The sequence below is a fragment of the Andrena cerasifolii genome, chromosome 14 (genome assembly GCF_050908995.1).
Source record: "Andrena cerasifolii isolate SP2316 chromosome 14, iyAndCera1_principal, whole genome shotgun sequence".
Lineage (NCBI taxonomy): Eukaryota > Metazoa > Arthropoda > Insecta > Hymenoptera > Andrenidae > Andrena > Andrena cerasifolii.
Genome location: NC_135131.1, coordinates 60,234 through 85,007, shown reverse-complemented (window position 1 = coordinate 85,007; position 24,774 = coordinate 60,234). Strand labels below are relative to the sequence as shown.

The 24,774-nt window shown below is 35.7% G+C and overlaps 1 protein-coding gene and 1 long non-coding RNA gene across 2 annotated transcripts in view; one reads left to right on the top strand and one right to left on the bottom strand.

The window, feature by feature from the left end:
- The window catches only part of LOC143376215 (glucose dehydrogenase [FAD, quinone]), a 349,600-nt gene extending 342,346 nt beyond the window's left edge, over positions 1-7,254 (bottom strand). Inside the window, exon 1 of the mRNA XM_076826304.1 lies at positions 6,948-7,254. The gene's annotated coding sequence lies outside the window, so the exon portion shown is untranslated. The remainder of the gene's footprint in view (positions 1-6,947) is intronic.
- Positions 4,053-23,080, top strand: LOC143376246 (uncharacterized). Its single transcript, XR_013087058.1, has 3 exons — positions 4,053-4,174; positions 22,770-22,979; positions 23,044-23,080. It is a non-coding gene; the product is annotated as an uncharacterized LOC143376246 (long non-coding RNA).
- The last annotated feature ends 1,694 nt before the right edge of the window (positions 23,081-24,774 follow it).

Here is a 24,774-nt window from a genome sequence, read left to right as displayed (position 1 = left end):
CGATTCTTGTTTTAGATGAATAAATGTATTAATTAATTAAAAGAAAAATTATATTTCTATCTATTATACCTGCGTCACAATCCATCTTCAAAAACATTTATTTTTAAGGCCGTCACACTTTTGATCCTCCTGACCAGCCTGTAAAATCTGTACCGTTAGGAATTTCGTTCTAAAATTTTACCTGGTCATTCTTGAGATGTTGTGAGATAAAAATATACAAAAAAAAATTTTTACTCTTTTGACCGGGGAGTGCCCTTAAAGTATTACTTGGATAATCGAGTACTTGGGTCGATTCGAAAAAAAAACATATTTTACGCGGCTTGAATTTGAAGTACTTGAATATTTCAAGTATTTGGCAGCTCCACTCCCAACGCATTACCAGCATAACTTTCGAGGAGGTAGAACTATCATTCAGGAACAGAATATACCGATGCATTGATGCTCAAGGTCGTTCTTTCGAATACAGAAGATAAAGAATATTTTCTGGACGTTCAGCGAGAGAATACATTAAACGATCGTAAATGACCTTGAATAGCCTTGGATTACTAATATATCATAGGTCAATGAACTTGGCTTGAGGTAGGCAACAGGCCTGACTAAAATAGTTACTATTCCATTTAGAAGAACAAAGTTCACCTTGAAACTTCACGGACACCTCCACTTAGGAAAGATGTCTGGGCATCATAAGATGCCCCTCCCAAAATAAAGTAAGTTTTACCTATAACATTTTTCGAATAACGAATAGTTCGGGAGATAATTGCGTGTATAGATAAAAATGGGACATCCTATACACGATCTGTAAGTTAGCTAATTAGCGAGGAGTGTTTGAATGTATATAATAATTAGAAATAAGATGTTTCGATTGCATGTGTGGCTCCCGATAGGTCACTTTCAATATTTGCTGCCATAGGATATATGAATGTTCAGAGAAATTAGAATTTTAAATATTTAATTTCTCGTAAGAACATAGATATTGAGCTTTGTATCTATTGTAAAGTTTTACGCAGATCACACAGAGTGATTGTCAGAAAGTGATTGAACACCAAATTTATTGAATAAAAATAACGTACTCAAGCGTGCAGTAGGCCAAAGTTGGTCCTCAGGTTGAACATTTACCTGTTTAGGTATACCATCTGATTTTTAGTATATATAGTATAATTCTACAGAAATTAATCAATGTGCAAAATAAAAGTCCGAATCGTCTCTTAAATCATTAATTTTCAAATAAAAGCTTGTTTGTGATGAAAGTGACATTAACACTTGACAAGTGTAAATGTTTTAGGGGAAGCATACTGATGTTATCTTTAAGTACTGTTGGTTTGGGGATTGTTTATTGCAGAAACCAACCAACACTTGAAATTGACAAGCTTGTTTAATTGATTTGTTTATTTGTTTAAATTTTGTAATTTATTTGAATGTATTTAGAGTTCTATACCAGTCGTGAGAGTGAACGAAGATGATGCAAATGATGATCACATAATTTTTCAAATCAAATGTCGTTGATCGATTAAAAACCATACATATATTGCACGTCCATGAGAAATTTATTTTGAACGGTAGAAATTCAACAAAATTTAAGCTGTATTAATGTTATTACAAACGAAACTCTTTATTCTTTTAAGTTTTTTTCTATTTTTCAATAAATTCTGTGAATGCGTAAAGTTTTTATTATGATTTCTCAACAGCCTAAGCCTAATATAATAGACACTCAATACAATAAAATAAAAAATCAATCGCTATATGTTTTTATCTCAATTAGCCTGATAAATGTACGAATTACGAATCGCCAATGGGTTTGGTGCGTAAATAATAAGAAATAGACCGTTATTTTTTCACACGGCGAGAGAACGTATGCCAAGTGGTGCGCTGAACCTCGTGGGAATATTTCAAGGGAAAGGTGGGATTATTCCGTGATTCTTAATGCCAATGTATATAGTAGTACGATAGCAATTCAAACGATGTAACGTAATACGCGAAAAAACTGCTATAATTTTTGTTTTAAATCAGACTTGGGAATTAAGACCTGCCTTAATACTCGAGATTATATCATTTGTATCAATAGGTTCCCACATCATTCCACAGAGCACGATTGTCGATGGGTTTTTTTGACAGTGAATCCTCTGTAGGCCTATTCCACTAAATTTTAGATTTACCCAGCACGTCTAAACGTGCGCGAAAATCTAGTTCTCCCAAACATATTTAAAATTTTAATAGTAAAACACGTTTTTCCAATCCATTTTTTATCACGCGACACAGTGGAATAGGCCTACAGCGAATCAACAGACGCGGTCGCGTCTGGAAGCTAATTCCCCCTTCCCCTCTACCCAAAGGCACACTGAGCGACCATGTCTCTATACACGAAAGATAGCGAAATTGACAGGTCGTCGGAGCTATTTTAGCCTTATTATTTTATTTTATGACATACCGCCGGTGTTTTTACATGATTAAGCGAATCTTTTTTTTTCGAACCCATATGTCGTTTTACTTAATGTATCGAGCTATTTGTCTAAAAGATATAAGATTTATTCTGAATTAATAGTTATAAAAATGATACTTTTAGGATTACGAGGTATGACGTCACGTTTTCCTTCTCCACTTGACGCCAGTAGGTGTCGCCTCGAAAGCATAATTTATAAATGTCACTTGGCTGTCATTCAACCATAACCTGCTAGTTGTTAACATTTTTGAAATTCCACGATGGTAAAGAAGATCTCGCGCGATAGCGGCGGGAGATTCATAGGAAGCAAATTTTTGCAAAAGATTCAACAAGACGCATATGAATTTTTTTTAGCATTATGCAATAATTTAAAAGGGCTCCAAAAAATAGTTCAATTTGAAATGACAACGTCTGTACACTGTAGAAAATGTTCTCATAAAGAAACAACCACTACCAGCCATTATATTCTCCCCTTGGCAGTAAAAGAATTGTGTTTAAAGTCAAAGAGAAGTACACCCTTACAAGATTATGTTAATATTGCTTTACCGATTGGTTGGAAATCGAGTTCGCAAAAACTGTGCAAACAATGCTCTGAGCAAATATTTACTAAAATTGAAATTACTACTCCGCAAATAATTATTATAATGCAATTGTTGTTGTTCTCTTATGATGAAAATGGCAGCATTATTAAAGAAATTAATTGTAAAATTACCGCTGCTCCACAACCAATATCAATATGTAATAAAAAATATAAATTACTAAGTGCCGTATTTCATAACGGTCCTCATCCCCAGAACGGTTCATACTGATGCATGATACGTGATGGTAGATCAGCATGGAAACGTATTGGCAATGACAAAATTAATCAAACGAAATGGCCCAAAAACGCCAAAAATGTGTATATTTTTTTTGCAACGGCAAAATTGAAAAGAAATCATACGTTTACACAATTTTATTCAGCTTCGATCCTCTGTTTGCTTCTTGTATCTTTGCTACATATCTGAGAACTCGAATTTAACACAAAATCCACCAATCCACTGAATACGTATTACCACACGTATAATATAATTTACATATTTAATCAGGGTTAAAGGTAGGATTAATTAGAAAATATTTAATAAACTTATTAAAAAAAAAAGAAACATATCTGAGTTTAACGTAAACGAACATGTAAAATTCGCATACGTTAGAAAGCCGTTAAGGTGGAAAACAACAGAACAAAAATTCACAAATTATGAAAAAATGATGAAATCCCCCCCCCCCCCCATAAACATGATTCATGTATGAAAGAAGCTAATTCCATTTAATTCACGAAAAGTTCTCACGCAAAGATTGTGAAATCATTTTTGCTAATTCCAATTGTACCTTTAATTCACGAAAAACATTAAAAACATTCTCAGGCAAAGATTGTGAAATCAACTTTGCTAATTCCAATTGTATTCTCGTTCTCCGTTCGAACACTGATTCCTCTGTCACTTTTTATACTTGACATTCCTTTATTGGCCACAAATCAATTCAGTGCTCAGATTTTCAGCTTCGGTTTTAAGGAATTAGCGGGCGTTGTATAAGAAAAAACTATGAAGTCGACTTAAAACAAAGTGTTTCATATCACTAGTGCAGGTTGGCGAATATGCTATTAATCTATTACCGACTTTGATTCGTTTAAATTAGTCTCTACCAAGTTTTTATTATTTTCCATCGTAAAACGATTTTCATACGACATTTTTAACAGAAGATGTCCCTCCTATAAAAGTTTTTGTGTCAACTACAGGCCTCACCCGCTAATTCCTTAAAACCGAAGCTGAAAATCTGAGCACTGAATTGATTTGTGGCCAATAAAGGAATGTCAAGTATAAAAAGTGACAGAGGAATCAGTGTTCGAACGGAGAACGAGAATTTTTAATGTTTTTCGTGAATTAAAGGTACAATTGGAATTAGCAAAGATGATTTCACAATCTTTGCGTGAGAACTTTTTTCGTGAATTAAAGGGAATTAGCTTCTTTCATACATGAGTCATGTTTATGGGGGGGGGGGGGAGGGGGTACCATTGACAAGAAAAACGCATCGATAATAGTACCCCATGGGTGATGTGGAAACCTATTGATACGGGTGTCGCTCCAATGCGCCGCGCGCGGTTCATTTGGTACAGATCTGAGGCGTTCCAAGCAGCTTGACCGCCGCGGGGGCCAAGACGCGCGGCGAGAGAAAGAGGGCGTTGCTTCTGAAACTCGGCCGAAAAGTTCACTTAATTCCCAAGTCTGTTTTAAATGAAACTGTCTTTTCAATGCGCCATCATGCAGGGATCTACCACTCCGGCACACCTGTCTCATCTAAAGTTCAAACTGATATACTGTCTATTCTCATACTTGACAGAATTGTTGTACTGATTCTGATTGTACGTAACACGACACACTCGCTATTCAATGTCAGTATAAACGTGAATTTCGATAATTACCATGACCGTTTGACATTACAAAATTGTTAACCAGCAATTTGCAACTTTCCCATTTCATTCTTTAATAGGAATAGATAAAATGGCAAGTTTAACAACTCTTCTTTTTCGTTACAGATTGGTCAGTTTTATATTAGTAATTAAACATACTTATTTCTATGAGGCAGTGCTAATTTTCTCTGATCATAATCCAAGGATTGGAATACTTAAAATTAACTATCACTTTTTATACATATGTGTAACGAATTTATTAATTTCAACTACAACACAGGCGACAAAATATAATTGAAAACGTAGCGATATCATATGTATAAATGCCGGAAAAATGAAGAATGATATTTTCTTTTCCCATAATGCTTCAATTTAAAAAAAAACGACTTGTGTTATTATAATATAAGAAGTTTTTGAATCTCTTACTTATTTTTCAGATTAAAATATTTATAAAATATTCTTAAAACATTTGTAAATAAGTATTGATAATTGTTATATAGTTGAGAATCGAAAAATATTATATAATTAATGTAAAAATATGACCCTAAGTTGGATTTGGAAGTTCGAGGTTCAAAACGTTCGAACGTTCAAAAAGTTCGCAGCGGTTCAAAAGTTCGAAACTTTTGACCACTGCTCCATCGACGCTGTTGGAAATATGGTAGACATTTTAGAATGTAATGACACGGTATATTTTCAATTAATTGGGTTTACTTAGCTTCTTTTAATTCCTATGCTGCTTTGTTGTATGTAAAGACATTAAAGATCGCATAAAACACTTATTTCATAAAGCATGTACGAAAGTTCGATGTATCAGTTACTCCGACACGTAAAAAACGACGGAAAACTCGGTTATTCATTTTGTTAACTACGGGGCACCAAATCGGAAAATCTGAAAAAATCAGAGCAATAGTAACAATGATATGTACTCACATAAAAGTATAATTATAGTTCTGCAACTGCTTCAATACACAGCTGGCATATTTCAGTATTTCTTTGCGTTTTTTTATTTTTCACAACTTCGATTTTCAATTAAAAAATCCGAAACAATTCCTTAATATCTGCATCGGTAGCAGAAATGGCACTGATTTTTTTTTTAAATTCATGCACTAGTGTAGGAGAAATTCAGCCAAAACGAGATTTTCAATTTTTGCCATTCACTACCTCCAAGTTGAGGTACAAAGTTGAAACTTGCCAAAAATTGGCTTGTTTTTAAACAATTTTATTTGACGATTCGTTTTAAAGGAAAACTTCAGTCGGATGTTTTTTGTCAAAACCAGTTATCACATACAATGCTGTAATGTTCAACTCTCCCAAATATCAAAATTTCTATTTAAAATTGTTCATCGAAATTACACCAATCGTTATCGTAACTTTATTTTATAGAATCCTATAAATTCCGTTTCTAATTCTTACATCGTTACACGAATAAAACTCTGTAGCTGGTTGGCATTTCTCAATTCATGCTCCATTTAAAATATATTAATTATGCAAGAAGAAAATCAAATAATATACTATTAAATAGAATATAAACACCTTAAAATAGGTATAGAAATTATTAATAAACAGTTAGAATTTCTATTGAATAAACTTGTTGACTCAAAGAATACGTTGCTTCTAGCATTTGAAAAGCACACTCTCAAACAATTTAGAATGATAAATGGCAACTATAATTAAATATTTCATTAAGCGCGGCAGCAGTATTGTTAATTTAATAATACTTTCTATACACATCTGTGTTACGCTAACGTATTGTAAATTGAAACTTTCAAATTATTCAAGCGATAAAGAATTACAGAGCGTTACATTCATTCCTGTAGATCGCATTATACTGCTTTTCAACAGCCTAAATTATGATGTAAGAAATCTCTATTCCATGGTGTATTTGAGTTCATTTGAACATTAAATACATCAAATTCATCTATAAGTGGATAGCCATGCACATTATCGACTTTAATTACTTATTTCTTATCTGTATTTGACATTATGGCACAATACTAAAATAAATCCGTGTTTCTGATTTCTGGCTAAGTGTTTATTAACGTTACTTGATTCATTCGAGCAGTTTACCTTCGGAAGATTGTTGTCCTTATCCTGCTGGACGAATTTTGCACCAATGGTACGGAGTATCTGCCACGTATTGTTTTATGTTCAAAGCACGCACGAAACCAGGAGAATCGGTGTTCACGGTACTACGATCAACACCAGACTAAACTGGTACCAGTCGCTACTGCGGTTGTAATATTCGACAACTTCCACCACTTTCTTACCTTCCCTACTGCCACGTATGTACCTGCCTATGGAAATGATTCGAGCGGTTTGTACCATCTTGTCACTTTCTTGATATACTGACATAGCTATATGCCACAGAACGTAATGTGTATGACTTCGTCGTTTTTCTTAATGTGTTTTGAAGTTCCGAAACCGTTTTAGATTCAAATAATATTTACTATGATTTTATGGTTACTTGATTCTTTATGAAGTCGATTATGCACTGATTTGGAATGAGTAAAGTTTGCGTCTTGATTAAAATTTGGAACAATGAATAAACCAAAAAATCTTTTATTTTTATAATGTACTTTACTGGAATGTATTTAATGAATAAATGATTTCACTTTTGGATTTGATGACTGTTTCTATTTGTTGTTTTAATTAGCAATAATTTTAAACTTCTTCAATTTCTGTATGAGAAATTCATATCTTATAAATGTAGTAATAGAAGAATCATAGTATAGAAATATTTATGTATTGATAATATATTTTTTTCTACAATTGCATGAAAATGGGTGTTTTTTACGCTTGATGAGCGGGAGCAAAATGACTAATTTCAGATGTATTCGCGTTTTCTACTTTTCTCCCAAGGGAAAAAGACTTTACGCGCATGCGTATTCGCATTTTTTACTTTGCTCCCAAGGAAATTGGAGTTTGCGAGCTGAATGAATATGGCGTTACCCTATGGTATGAAGAAGCAATTGTTCGACTAATCGTCATCGATCATGTGTGTTTTATCTTGATATTACAACTGTCACAGCACCCGTATTTATTAATTTCGACAGAATAAAAAAGCAATCGAACATGCATATTTGTTTGCGAATTGCTCAGCAGGCTTTCAAAAACACACCTTTCATGTAGTTGTTGAAAAAAATATGATTCTTCTATTACTAAAGGGTATAGCCGGTTAAGATGGTCAAATGTGCCTTTGAACCGAATTCGACTCACGATGAATCATTCGAAAGCTTATTAAAAAAGTAACATTTGTGGCAATTTTCAACTTCGTATCTCCACCCGGAGGGTAGTAAAGGGCAAAAATAGGAAATCAGGTTTTTGCCGAATTTCTCCTATACTAGGGGATGAAAATTTTTTAACAAAATCAGAGGCATTTCTGTTATCGGGGCACATATTAGAGAATTGTTTCAGATTTTTAAATTGAAAAACCAAGCTGTGAAAAATAAAAAACGCCAAAAAATTCCGATTGTGTATCGAAGCAGTCTTGGCACTATAATTATATTTTTACTGTAAGTACGTATCATTGTTACTATTGTCCTGAATTTTTTCAGATTTTTCAATTTGGTACGCCGCAGGTAAAAAAATTAAAAACCGATTTTTTCGTCGTTTTTTCCGTGTCAGAGTAACTTATACGTCGAATTACTTCATGAAATAAGTGTTTTATGCGATCTTCAATGTTTATACGTACAGCAAAACATCATAGGAATTAAAGAAACTGAAAAAACCGAATCATTTGAAACTGTTGTGCGCCTTACATTGTAAAAGTATCTACCGTATTTTTCAACGGCGACGGTGGCATAGCGGTAGAGTGTCGAGCTGCTCACTTCCTAACAGAAGTGACCAAATAGTGTTAGAAACACCTCAGTTCACGCTTAATTACAACAAAACTAATTGGGAGGACTTCCAAAAAGTAGTAACCGAAAATGACATTATTAACATTCCTCACAATAGAAATTTGAGTAATGCGGAGATTGATAAATATCTCGACAATATAAACAAATGTGTTAAAGACGCAATTCTTATAACAGTGCCCAGATTTAAGAGTGTAAACTCTACAGACGTATACGTTAACGCAAAAATCAAAGACCTTCTCATGACAAAAAGTAGACTGATTACCATTTTAAACAACGAATACAGACATCCGACTACGCTGGCTTCGTTTATCATCAATAGGACTAAATATTGCATAAAGAAATGTAAGAAAGAGATAAAAAAGGAATTCCAAAAATCTGTTAATAGATACTGGGAAAAAAAATTAAGAAAATTCCCATAAACTCGGCGGAGATGTTTCCGAAAATAAATTCAATTTTTAGACCTAAAGAAAAAATCACGATACCAAACCTAATAATACAAAACAATCATACAAACCTATTGAACAATGCAAATATAGACACAAGACAGTTACAAAGAAATAAAGACGGAAACTTCATTCTAGCTATTGAAAAAGATAAACAAAATGCAATAGGGGCCAATTTTGAAGCAGTCTACACACAAAATAAAAATCTAGGAAAACAAAGGTTAACAGAAATAATAGAAAGACAATATGAGGACGTTGTTAGGGATCTGGACTCTAGTACGCACACAAATGCCTCTCTGACTCAATTTTCAGACATGAATGTAGCCAGTGACCCACAATGGGACACGGATACAGAATATTTCTGTACCCCCTTGGAGACGCTAAAACTTTTCAGATCAATTAATAATAAAAAGTCATCGGGTATAGATGGAATCCCGAATATAGTTTTAAAACACCTTCCCTTTAGAATTATATACGACTATAATATATTATTTAACAACTGCCTCAACAATTGCTACTTTCCAGTGGAGTGGAAAACGGCAAAAGTCGTTCCAATAAGAAAAAAGGGGAAGAACCCCTCTGAGATAACCAGTTATAGACCTATTAGTCTTCTTCCAAATATTTCAAAGGTATTCGAAATTATATTAAAAAGAGCATTAGAAATATTTTTCAGTGAAAAAGAGATAATACCTGACAATCAATTTGGGTTCAGATATAGGCTAAGTACAGTACACGCACTGAACAAACTATCATCTGACATACACTTTGCGCTGGCCAGAAAGGAAAGCGTGGCAGCGTGCCTCATAGATCTGTAGAAGGCATTTGACACAGTCTGGATTAAAGGATTAATATATAAACTAAATAAGAAAGGATGCCCTCAGCACCTTGTAAAAATAATAGCAAATATGTTAAGGGGCAAAAAATTCTATATAGCGGGTAATAACCCCAAAACCGATCGCATTTTTGAATTGGCAGACGGGATGCAACAAGGGACTGTAACCGCACCAACTCTATTTAATTTTTACAATGCAGAGATACCAAGCCTTTTCGGTCTGGCGAGCGCGAGTGATATGTATACACTATTTTTTGCGGACGATCTGATTGTTTATTGTAGAGGCAAAAATGTAAAAAACTACAACAAAAAATGCAAAACATATATGACAAAATAAGTGATTATTATACGACATGGAAACTTAAAATAAATCCAAATAAATGCGAAACAATTTTATTCAGAGACAAAATAGTCAATAAGTGTAAAACTTTTCAAAAAACATATAAAACGTTCAAAATCCGAGCTAATGAAACCGAAATCCCTCACCTAAGGATAGTCAGGTATCTAGGTGTTAATTTAGATGAGCGCATGTTGCTGAACAAGCACTTAGACATCCAGTTAGAAAAGGCCAGGAAGGCCTTCCGATCTCACTCCAGAATCTTTTATTCAGATTATCTGAAACACAGAATAAAGATTTTATGTTATATGCTCCTGGTGCGCCCAATCCTCACATACGGTTGCCCGGTGTGGTACAATGTGAGTCCACATATGATGGAAAAATATAGAAAATTTGAGAGAAAATGCCTAAGGGCATGCACAAAAATATATAAAAGTGAAAGATCAAACTACAAATGGTTCGAGAACTGCAAAAATTTATATGATACAGCAGGAATCCCGAGGATTGACAGCCATATTATTAAATTAACTAGGGATTATTTCGCGAATATACCTAAGATCCAAAATAACGGACTCATTAGAAGCGCGATATATCCTAATGACGAATACTATAAGAACGCTTTGTTAACAAATAATATCCCTCCTGAAGCCTTCCCATTCCTGGATAAAACGGGTAGAATAACAGATCAAAACAACATTCCTACAATTTATCATCTCAAGAGAAAATCTACTGACAAAAGAATCATGTACGAACCAAACATTAACTGTTTAGATACGGAATGGGATAAGGCGTATATCATGGAGTTACCGAAAGTGGATAAATTAAACAAATATTTCCTAAATCCCAATAAATATTGGTGGCGTGAGGATACTAACTCATAAAAATAAAAAGAAATAGCGCGAATATAAGGAAACATATCTATCGCTGTAGAAAATACATAGTTTATTGTAAATATGTACATAGGTAGATCGAAAAAAAATTAATAGTATATCGGATGAATGTGTGTGTGTTGGTATGATGTATGAATGTTTCTCTTAATTTTAAGCAAATAGCCCATATACATGAGGTACAAAATAAGGTTCGGTTTTTTATAGAGCGGCACCGCTTTATTTATATTTTTCCGAAAGTTATAGTAACGAAGATGTCGCCCATCTCACTCAGGGGAAGGACAGAGAAAAAGAAAAAATTTATACATGTAACATAATAAAACCTGTTATTGTTAAAGGTTGTGAGCGTTGCTTATGCGATCAGGCAATCGAGTTGTAAACGATAGTTTGTAGATTATTCACTTAATGTACACTGTGATATGTATAATACTTGTACCTGAATAAAACTCTATATAAAAATAAAAAAAAAACAAAAAAGTGTCGAGCTGCTATACCGCTGCATACTTTTTAAACGTAGGTTCGAGCCTCGAACTTCCAAGTTCCTTAGGCTAAGTTTTTTTTTCGTTAATTACATATATTTCCTACGTACTACGCAATTTATGCGTCTTTCTACACGTGAATACTATTTGCCCTTTCTACACGTGACTACTGTTTGCCCTTTCTTAATCCAGAACATCCGACAAATAAAAGCACACCTGGGCCCATAGCCTGTTGCAATAAAATAGTCTGTGTTTGTTCTGGATTAATATTCGGTAATATATTTAGATATGAAGTTTACAATGAAATAATACTTTGAAATCAGTCTTATAAAAATTCTTGCACTTGTATCTCTTTGGTCTCATTTTTCTCTCGATGCACCCGCCCAGGCCTAGACACGCTTGCTTGTCCTGTCCAGAAAGGCAACTCGATGGGTGGTAGGATGCCTCTCTCGTAGTTCGGTAGCTGGCCGAACAGCGCTGTCTTAAGCACGAACAACATGCCCACTCGAGAATATATATATGCATCAAATAATTTACATCAACATAAAGTATCTACAGTATTGTCTCGTTAGCGACTCGCTGGTCGGGACCGGCGTTGAGTCGGTATCGTGAACAGAACCCTAATTCCGAGTGTTCGTTTCTCGCTTCTTTCTGGCCGTAGGGGGGAGCGAGATGGAACACTGCGTGCGCGGCGAGCGTGCGCGATGGTCGCAAGCGCTTACCGTGGGCACGAAAACCGCTTCGCAAAATTTTGACGCAGGCCCGTCACGAATCTTTTTTGCGCCCTAGGCGAACTTGCCAATTGCGCCCTTTATTATAATACATTTATTTGAGATTATTGATGACCTTACTCTGAATTTTTATTCGTAGTTTAAAACAGTTGCAGTGCAATTTGTAATATTTTATTTTAAAGTATATTTTCAACAATACCAGCAATGAAAATACCATTGTGCACCTCTTGTCGACTTTCCGCCCTAGGCAGTGGCCTAATTTTGCTTATAGGGACAAGCTAAGCTTACAGGCAGAGATCATTATGTACATAGCCAAAGAAAGTACATATATAACGCGTCTTAGACTAAATAAATCATTTATACTTTTGAAAAATGAAATTCTAATATTTTCTATTTTATGTACATATTTGTAACAACTATGCCAAATTTCCTAAATGAAAGGAAAGCCAATCTCGACGACCTTCGTACAATTGTATATATCAGCAACCAAGCAACAACTCATGCGCAGTAGGAGCACATACATAATTGTACGAAGGACGTCGAAATTGGCCTTCTTTTCATTTAGGAAATTTGGCAGAGTTGTTACAAATATGTACATAAAATAGAAAATATTAGAATTTCATTTTTCAAAAGTATAAATGATTTATTTAGTCTAAGACGCGTTATATATGTACTTTCTTTGGCTATGTACATAATGATCTCTGCCTGTAAGCTTAGCTTGTCCCTATAAGCAAAATTAGGCCACTGCCTAGGGCGGAAAGTCGACAAGAGGTGCACAATGGTATTTTCATTGCTGGTATTGTTGAAAATATACTTTAAAATAAAATATTACAAATTGCACTGCAACTGTTTTAAACTACGAATAAAAATTCAGAGTAAGGTCATCAATAATCTCAAATAAATGTATTATAATAAAGGGCGCAATTTGACAAGTTCGCCTAGGGCGCAAAAAAGATTCGTGACGGGCCTGCGTCAAAATTTTGCGAAGCGGTTTTCGTGCCCACGGTAAGCGCTTGCGACCATCGCGCACGCTCGCCGCGCACGCAAAGGACAAAGTGTCAGCGTCCGAAAGACGGAGCGAGATAAAACATCAACGCGTCGTCGCGCTCGTACCGTCCTCGCTCGCTTTCAGTGCCTCTCGCTCGCTCTCGTTCCATCTCGCTCTAGCTTTCGCCGGGCAAGAGTGAGACAAAAGTGGTGGGGATAGTGAAGAGTCGGTATCGTGTACACAAAATCGAGTCGCTAACGAGACAATACTGTACCGTATTTTTCAACGGCGTCGGTGGCGCAGCGGTAGAGTATCAGTAGCGCGGTGCTCGTCGCGCTGTACAGTCAGCTGACATAACCTCAAACCGCAGCTACACGCAAAAATTAAAGATAAACAAAATAAACCACTCAAGTAAGTTATAGGACATCACAAAAATGTAAATGGTCACCATCAATATCAAAAAGTACCACATAAGTGTAAAAATACATAGCCAGTTAAAGATCAGCATAACTTATGTGAAGTTAACACGTGGTGATGCAAATCTCAATACCTGTGCCTTAAAAATTGATCCGAAAATAAAAATTCCATCAGTTTTAAAATTCATAGGGCAAAGCTCCATACGGGCTAAGGCCCCAAAATACAATACATAGAACATAAAAATCACAAATGGAAAATACTGTGGAGATCGACAAGACTGCGGAAAACGGTGCACCACCTTTCAAGCTGGTAGCAACAGAATTAAATGAATTAAAGAAACTCTTTAAGAGTAACAAGGAAGGAGATATAAATGAAATTAAATTTTCAAAAGTATTAAGACAGTTATCAAAACCAAAGATGGACAAAAAAATAATAGCCCCAAATCTATCCAAAATAGAAAAAAGACAGAAACGCAGCAGTAATATGCAAACAGAAAATAGGCCCAAAGTCTGTTCTTCAAAAGATATATCTTACACTGAAGTAGACTACGTCATGGAAAAATCCTCAAACAAAAATTCCGTCCAGGAGCTAATAGAAGGATTTGAAAAAGAAATTGAAAATTTAAATAATACCATTCTGAGGTTATCAAATGAGCTGGAAGTAGAGAGAAGATCCAAAAATAAAGAAAATTCCAGCACATTAGTAACCGAAATAGAAACAAAAAATAGATTTGCAGCCTTCGATAACGAAGACACAGCAACTCCTCGTCTATCAACATCCGAAGAACGATCAGCCCCGGTAGGGAAGTTACCACAAAGCGGAAAAAAAAGACAGAACATGGATGTCCTTCCCTCCCATGATGTGAAAAGGTAAGGAAATACAGCCTCGCTGATACAAAACATGGAATACTCAACCGATAGAGAAGAAGCAGTTGGGAGGAGACCTAGGATCTTAGATGATATCAACAACAAGGAAACCGAGCCCCCACCCATCAACATCAGAAACAGCACACCAAAGAACATTATTGAAATAGTAAAAAAATCAGGTATAGATAATAAGTTTCATATAAAAAAATTAATGCTGAAAGCCATCTTCTGCATGTAAGCTCAACAGAAAATTTCAAAAAAATATGTTTCATTTTAAAGACTAATAACATTGAATTCTTTACGTTCACTAGAGCTGATCAAGTACCCGGAAAAAGCAAGCCGAGCCTGGCTCGGCTTGAAAAACCGAGCCGAGCCGGGTACCCGAAAGAACCGAGCGGCTCGGATAGAACCAAGTACTTGAATTTTTTTCAAGCGGCCCGAAAGAAACCGGGCGGATTGGATGGAACCGAGCGGATTGAATTTTTCCAAGCGGCCCGACAGAAACCGGGCGACTTGGAAAGTAAGCGGGCGGGCCCTAAGAAACTGGGTGGCTTGGAAAGAAACGAACGGTCCGCTCGACCTTCATTCGGACCGTTCGTTTCTTTCCAATCCGCCCGGTTTCTTTCGGGCCGCTTGAAAAAAATTCAAGTACTTGGTTCTATCCGAGCCGCTCGGTTCTTTCGGGTACCCGGCTCGGCTTGGAAACCGAGTCCCGGATTGGTTCGGATTTCAAGCTACCCGAATATTCAAGTACTCGTACAGCTCTAACGTTCACACCTAAGAGTGAAAAACCCATTAACTGGCTAATCAAAGACTTAGATGGGGACTTTGAAGAGCATGAAGTGCTCAATGATCTCCAAAACAAAAACATAGAAAATGTAAAAATTTTAAGCGTAAAAAAATTCGAAACTAGAAATTCTATAAACAATAATAGATCACTTCCTATCTTCATAGTTAAAATAGACCCGAGTAGTAACTTAGAAAATATTAAACAAATAAGAACAGTCCTTTTCTCCATCATCAGATGGGAAAAAATTATTAAACAAGAGCAAACTCAATGCAGAAGGTGTCAACGCATAGGACACACAGCGGCAAATTGTAATCTTCATTATAGATGCGTAAAGTGTGATCTTAAGCACAACCATGGCGAATGTACATTAAGTCCCCTGAATGAAAGGGGTATATTTGAATCAGCAGCTGAACCATACTGTGTAAATTGTAGAAAATATGGGCATCCGGCGTCTTACAGGGGATGCCCAAAATTGTTGGAAGTGAAACAAAAAATCATTGAAAAAAGAGAAAAAAGTAAGGTTCAGAAACTGAAGAACATCAAGCATGTAAATAATACTATAATTCCAAATAGATCCTTTAGCGCAGTGGTAAAGGAATCCAGAGTCCCAAAAATTGCATCAGTATATGAAAACCACACCCTTCACAATCTCAGACCTCCAATAGTAACAAATGATCAACCATTAGATCATCAACAAATACTGTCAGACATAAAAAATACAATAATAAGTACTATAGATGAAAAACTTAATAGAATTGTGGTCCAAGTGCAAGCAAATTCAAAAAAAAAAATAAACTCAATTATGGAATTTCTAGACATTGATCTCCAACATAATCTTCACTAGTTTACGCGCAAGCAAACTTACAATTCAGAATTTAAATTTTTTTTCGATTAATGTAAATTCAATAATAACAAATGAGAGAAGGGCATCTTTAGCTGATTTCCTGGACAAATATTCCCCAGACATAGTTCTTCTATGTGAAACAAAAACCAATGAATTACACAGAATTGGTTTTAAAAACCACAATATAATAAGAACGGACAGGACCCACTCAAAACAAGGAGGAGGAACAGCGGTTCTTATTAGAAAGGATATAAAATTTAGAAAAATGTACAACATAGTCTCAAAACCAAATACAGTTTTTGAATATACAGTAATAGAAACATCCATGCATGGTAATAATAGCTTTTATTTCATTGCAGCTCATGCTCCCTGCAATTGTAAGAAAGAATTTGTACAGGATTTAGGGAACCTTTTTGAAAAACTTAAATTGAATAGCGCGGAGAATTTTTACCTCCTTGCTGGGTATCTAAATGCCAAAAACGATTCATGGGGTAACGCCGTGAACAATGGCAGGGGGTCGTCACTATATAACTGGTATCAAAGTAACCAACTAATATTTAAAGTTACATTAAGAGGCACAGCTTCTCCCTCATACCCAAAAAGTGGTGCTTATATAGATCTATGTCTGTCGGATAGCAGAATAGACTTCCAAGACTTGTGGGATGACAAAATACGGTGTGTTAACTATGACAGTGATCATAAAGCACTTCAAATGCACATCACTATTGATAGATTCCCCCTTCTCCATTTTGAGAGACCTGAAGACAAAGCAAAAAGGAATTTTGATAAGGCTGATTGGGAAAATTCGCAGTTTATCTAGCAACGGAAACAGATTTACAAATCACAAATGACAAAAACCTTGCCAACTGTGAAATAGACACTCACATCAACGAGTTAAACACGAACATCATTAAAGCATTAGATCACTCAGTCCCAACAACGAACAATAACATTCATTTCACTGACAAGTTTATCAACAGCAAAATCAAAAAACTTAGAATGCAAAAAAGCAAAACAATTTCATTATTAAACAATTACACAAAACAAACAATCAATGTTGTACAATTGCCAAAGCTAATAAAAACACTAAAAGAAATACTCAAACAACTAAGATATGAAATAAAATTAGCCTTCACTGAATCAGTAAGTAAACAATGGAAACAACAAATAATCAACATTTCTATAAAAAATATCAAAAATCTATTTCCCAAAATCAATAGCTTATTCCGACAAAAAAACATGATATTATTGATATACTAAAGGTTCCCAGAAATGCAATCCCGCTCCTGAACTAAGCTGGCATTGATTACAATTTATTAAATATAGACAATGATAATAAATTTATGGTAGAAAACCCAAACAATAAACTTAACCTGTTAGGGGCCCACTTTCAATCAGTACACACCCAAAATGAATCATTGGGTAAAAAGCAATTGAATAACATTATTGAACAAGAAGTAAAACAATTAAAGTCAGAAATAGATAATGATATAAAAAACAATAAAACAGTATGCATTTTTTCCACAAATAACACCGCAAACGATCCGGATGAGGCTCTGATACCACCAAATTATTTCACAAACTTTACAGAACTAACAAGCATTTTCAAAAATTTGAACAACAAAAAATCTGCAGGTTTTGATGACATTCCCAATGTATGTTTGAAGAAACTCCCCCCCAGGTATATTTTCTATATAACAATCTTGTTTAATAACTGTTTGAATAGAACCTACTTTCCAATTCAATGGAAAAAAGCAAAATTAATAACAATAAAAAAAAGACAAGCAAGGTTATGACCCAGCAAGCTACAGACCGATAAGTCTGCTTCCAAATTTAAGCAAAGTATTTGAAAAAATTATAAATTCATCAATAAATGATCATTGCAATAGAAATAACATAATTCCAGAGCACCAATTTGGATTCAAACACCGTCACTCAACGATCCATGCATTGTCCAAGTTCACGGCGGATCTATATTGGCATAGAAACGCAGGGCAATGTGTGGGAGCGTGTCTAATAGATTTGGAGAAGGCCTTTGACACTGTTTGGTTAGAAGGTCTTTTCTTTAAACTGTTAAAGAAAAATTTCCCAATTCACTTAATAAAAATGATCTGGCAACTGCTACATGATAAGCAGTTCCATGTAACAGAAGGCAATATGACCTCATCAAGGGTCTTCAACATTAAAAATGGTCTCCAGCAGGGTACGGTGAATTCGCCAGTGCTATTTAATATCTTTGTGAGTGACCTGACGAGGCTATTTGACTTAAATAACAACAAAAATAAGTCGACAATAGCTTTCGCCGATGACTTGATAATCTATATAATCGGTAAAAACCCCTCAATCATTCAAAAACAGTTACAAAATCTATATAACAATATAGAAAATTATTTCAAAACGTGGAAACTGAAAATAAATGAAAACAAATGCGAAACAATTCTATTTAGGCCTTATATTTCAAAATTATCAAACGCAAACAATGACGTTAGAAGAAACTCAAACAAATTTGAAATAAAAACTGTAGCCAACTGCAACAATAATATACCGCACAAGAAAATAGTAAGATACCTAGGAATTGCCATAAAATTTAACTTAAATTTCAAACCACATTTAGAATTACAAGTTTTAAAGGCAAATAGGGCATTTCAAGCCAACAAAAAATTATTTTATGCAAAAGACCTCCATAAAGAGGTTAAGATTCTATATTATAAATTGTTAATTCGCCCAATTCTGTCATATGGTTGCCAGATCTGGTTTAACGTAAGTGCAGGCACCATGGAGTTATTAAGGAATTTCGAAAGGAAATGTTTAAGAGCATGTCTGGGGAAATATCGTTCACCAAAATCAAATTTCACTAAATTAATTAAAAACACCAAACTGTATAAAGAAGCTAAGATGGTAAGAATAGACTTATTTTTATTAAAACTCATTAGAGATGTCACGTCCCAGGTGAAGGTCTTTTTAGGGGAATGACATAGTTGGGGTAGATCGGGAGGAAGCCTTGGCACGAAAACCAGTTTCGCGACACATGGCTAGATGAGGGAGTTTAGGCACGAAAACCAGCTTCGCGGCACTAAGGAGGATAGGACTTTGGCACGAAAACCAGTTTCGCGGCACAAAGTGAGGCAGGAGTTAGGCACGAAAACAAGTTTCGCGGCACTAGGAACGATGGGAGTTAGGCACGAAAACCAGTTTCGCGGCACTAGGATCGATGGGAGTTAGGCACGAAAACCAGCTTCGCGGCACAAGCAACCAGGGAAGGTAAAGCAGTAATCAAGCACCAGAGTGACACCCGTTAGACACAAGCATGGGTATTTAAAGTCCTGATAATTGGATTTACCGTTGCATTAATATAATAAACCTCGCGTTATATTTCTTTATAATAGAGGTAACGGTATGGTCGTACAAGGCCTATACGAAAGTAAGCCTTGTAAACACTGTAAGAAATCCCGGAGTTCGCGAACCGAGATCAGCTGTTGCAGTAGCTTGTTATGATTCGGTAATTCCGTAACCGAAGGATCACTACAATAATTCGAAGCGTTATTTAGAATTTGAACGTTTATTCAGTTTAAAGCATATGTGGTAATATTATAATAATGCGTGGGACATTAAGCATTAGCACAAAACATTTATATAAATGGTAATCAATAGTAATACATAGATGAACATGAAATACGCGAGTATTAGCAATAGACAAGAATATGAAAAGCAATAAGGAAAAATATGAAAGGGGAGAGCTGGTTACAATATAAATGGTGGTGATATGCGATAGTAAAATAAGTAATTGTAGTCGCTTACAGTGGTTGTCGAAGGTGAATCTCTCGTCGAGCGGGGTTGCACTGATTTTAATGCACGTTTTAGCAAATTGTTACTTTCTTAGGAATGTTTCCATGGAAGAGATTTCCGTAGAAGAGGTTTCCGTAGAAGAGATTTCCGTAGAAGAGGGTTACGGCCTCCGGGGCCCTTGTATTTATACGGTGTTTAGGTATGAGGGGTATACGCGGTATGCACCGTGACTCATGCACGAAATATGCGTCGCAATAGGACTTCCGGGGTTTTTATAAAGGGCATTCGAAAAGGACTTCGCAATATTATTTCCGGGGTTTTTATGAGGGGCGCTCGAGAAGGGGGACTCAAACTAGTTAAATGTGTTTTGCGTGTTTTGATTGGAACGAGGTAAGAGTGGCTTTGACTCGGTGGGTCGCACGGAGGTCGTGAGACGTAGTCTCGATGTAAGAGGGTTTTTGGGACGAGGGACTTGTTTAGACTTTGAAGGCGAGGGAGGAGATCGTGTCTCGTAGGGCGTAGAGGGAAGGGGATTTCGTAGTAGATCATCTTGAGATGGGGACCGCTATGGTACATCGTCAAGATGGTCGGTGGTTGGGAAAAAGGGGTAAGATTTGAATTCGAGGGATTTTGGCGAAGATTTGGAGTAATTTGTGGGGAAGACTCTAATTACGACGGCGCGAAAAATAGTGGGACATCACAGAGATCACTGGGCCAGAATCCACACGATAAATGCAAACACTTTAATTGCGCACTCTCTCTACCCGAACCCAAGCTATTATAACAGTACAAAATATTCAGGTCTGATACCCCCTCAAGTATTTCCATATTTAGATTCGTTAGGATTAATACAAAATGAAAGTTATCTCCCCTTATTGTATCATGTATATATAGGGTGTCCCACTAAGAAGTGGACAGCGCGATATCTCTTAAAGTATTGTCGATAAAAATATAAAAAAAATAGGGAATTGCATGGTTCGAGGGGGCCCATTTATTAGCGCGAACGAATTTTGTTTTCGATTATTATTTTAAAAGATACGATGGTCAAGTTCGGTTTTTCAAATGGAACTATTTTTTTTGAAGACCTGAGTTGATAGTGCGTTCCAAGACAAATTCAATAAGCTTTAATGTATACACTTTATTTCCACTGGTTTTTAAGATATTGCGCTTGCAAATTTACTGATTTTCACTGCAAGAAACCCCTCTGGAATGGCAAAAACCGGGGGCGGTCTTACTGACGCCACGGGTGGCACTGCCTGTTGAAATGGATACTTACCTGCCAAAGGTCTACGCCAGAAATGGCAGGCCCAAAGGCTGGACAATTCTTTTCCGTCAGAAATACTACTTAGGTAGGTATATCTGCGGTATCGAGAAGCGCATCGTTACTTTTATTTCGCACTTGCTTCTACGCTCGGATGGCCGGTTCTTTCGGGAGGGATGCAAGTTGGATTGGTTAGGTTAGGAGGAGTGAAAGTTGCTAGACTAAATTTCAACCATAGGGAGCAGATTGTATCAGAACCAATCCAACTTGCATCCCTCCCAAAAGATCCGGCCATCCGAGCGTAGAAGCAAGTGCGAAATAAAAGTAACGATGTGCTTCTCGATACCGCAGATGTACCTACCTAAGTAGCATTTCTGACGGAAAAGAATTGTCCAGCCTTTGGGCCTGCCATTTCTGGCGTAGACCTTTGGCAGGTAAGTATCCATTTCAACAGGCAGTGCCACCCGTGGCGTCAGTAAGACCGCCCCCGGTTTTTGCCATTCCAGAGGAGTTTCTTGCAGTGAAAATCAGTAAATTTGCAAGCGCAATATCTTAAAAACCAGTGGAAATAAAGTGTATACATTAAAGCTTATTGAATTTGTCTTGGAACGCACTATCAACTCAGGTCTTCAAAAAAAATAGTTCCATTTGAAAAACCGAACTTGACCATCGTATCTTTTAAAATAATAATCGAAAACAAAATTCGTTCGCGCTAATAAATGGGCCCCCTCGAACCATGCAATTCCCTATTTTTTTTTAATTTTTATCGACAATACTTTAAGAGATATCGCGCTGTCCACTCCTTAGTGGGACACCCTGTAGAAAAGCCGATGACAGAAAAATTGTATACGACAAAGACATTGAACCCCCCCCCCCCATAAACATGATTCATGTATGAAAGAAGCTAATTCCCTTTAATTCACGAAAAGTTCTCACGCAAAGATTGTGAAATCATCTTTGCTAATTCCAATTGTACCTATAATTCACGAAAAACATTAAAAACATTCTCACGCAAAGATTTTGAAATCAACTTTGATAATTCCAATTGTATTCTCGTTCTCCGTTCGAACACTGATTCCTCTGTCACTTTTTATACTTGACATTCCTTTATTGGCCACAAATCAATTCAGTGCTCAGATTTTCAGCTTCGGTTTTAAGGAATTAGCGGGCGAGGCCTTTAGTTGACACAAAAACTTTTATAGGAGGGACATCTTCTGTTAAAAATGTCGTACGAAAATCGTTTTACGATGGAAAATAATAAAAACTTGGTAGAGACTAATTTAAACGAATCAAAGTCGGTAATAGATTAATAGCACATTCGCCAACCTGCACTAGTGATATGAAACACTTTGTTTTAAGTCGACTTCATAGTTTTTTCTTATACAACGCCCGCTAATTCCTTAAAACCGAAGCTGAAAATCTGAGCACTGAATTGATTTGTGGCCAATAAAGGAATGTCAAGTATAAAAAGTGACAGAGGAATCAGTGTTCGAACGGAGAACGAGAATACAATTGGAATTAGCAAAGTTGATTTCACAATCTTTGCCTGAGAATGTTTTTAATGTTTTTCGTGAATTAAAGGTACAATTGGAATTAGCAAAGATGATTTCACAATCTTTGCGTGAGAACTTTTCGTGAATTAAAGGGAATTAGCTTCTTTCATACATGAATCATGTTTATGGGGGGGGGGGGGGGGGATTTCATCACTTTTTTCATAATTTGTGAATTTTTGTTCTGTTGTTTTCCACCTTAACGGCTTTCTAACGTATGCGAATTTTACATGTTCGTTTACGTTAAACTCAGATATGTTTCTTTTTTTTTTAATAAGTTTATTAAATATTTTCTAATTAATCCTACCTTTAACCCTGATTAAATATGTAAATTATATTATACGTGTGGTAATACGTATTCAGTGGATTGGTGGATTTTGTGTTAAATTCGAGTTCTCAGATATGTAGCAAAGATACAAGAAGCAAACAGAGGATCGAAGCTGAATAAAATTGTGTAAACGTATGATTTCTTTTCAATTTTGCCGTTGCAAAAAAAATATACACATTTTTGGCGTTTTTGGGCCATTTCGTTTGATTAATTTTGTCATTGCCAATACATTTCCATGCTGATCTACCATAACGTATCATGCATCAGTATGAACCGTTCTGGGGATGAGGACCGTTATGAAATACGACACTTAGTAATTTATATTTTTTATTACATATTGATATTGGTTGTGGAGCAGCGGTAATTTTACAATTAATTTCTTTAATAATGCTGCCATTTTCATCATAAGAGAACAACAACAATTGCATTAAAATAATTATTTGCGGAGTAGTAATTTCAATTTTAGTAAATATTTGCTCAGAGCATTGTTTGCACAGTTTTTGCGAACTCGATTTCCAACCAATCGGTAAAGCAATATTAACATAATCTTGTAAAGGTGTACTTTTCTTTGACTTTAAACACAATTCTTTTACTGTCAAGGGGAGAATATAATGGTTGGTAGTGGTTGTTTCTTTATGAGAACATTTTCTACAGTGTACAGACGTTGTCATTTCAAATTGAACTATTTTTTGGAGCCCTTTTAAATTATTGCATAATGCTAAAAAAAATTCAGATGCGTCTTGTTGAATCTTTTGCAAAAATTTGCTTCCTATGAATCTCCCGCCGCTATCGCGCGAGATCTTCTTTACCATCGTGGAATTTCAAAAATGTTAACAACTAGCAGGTTATGGTTGAATGACAGCCAAGTGACATTTATAAATTATGCTTTCGAGGCGACACCTACTGGCGTCAAGTGGAGAAGGAAAACGTGACGTCATACCTCGTAATCCTAAAAGTATCATTTTTATAACTATTAATTCAGAATAAATCTTATATCTTTTAGACAATTAGCTCGATACATTAAGTAAAACGACATATGGGTTCGAAAAAAAAAATGATTCGCTTAATCATGTAAAAACACCGGCGGTATGTCATAAAATAAAATAATAAGGCTAAAATAGCTCCGACGACCTATCAATTTCGCTATCTTTCGTGTATAGAGACATGGTCGCTCAGTGTGCCTTTGGGTAGAGGGGAAGGGGGAATTAGCTTCCAGACGCGACCGCGTCTGTTGATAAATAGCGTTAACTTGAGGTTTGATTTCACATTATCTAAATACGACAAATAAGATAAACATAGAGGTAATATAAAAAAATACTGGTGGCTCGATAATTAGGGTGTAAACACCGATACTCAGTATGATTCATAAGATCACTTAGTATATTTTTTTTATCAGCATGAGTACAAAGTATTTTACTTACTAGGTACATACTGTAAATATTTGTATATACTGTAAATAATGTAAATAGATATATTAATTTTAAACCCATAGATTATA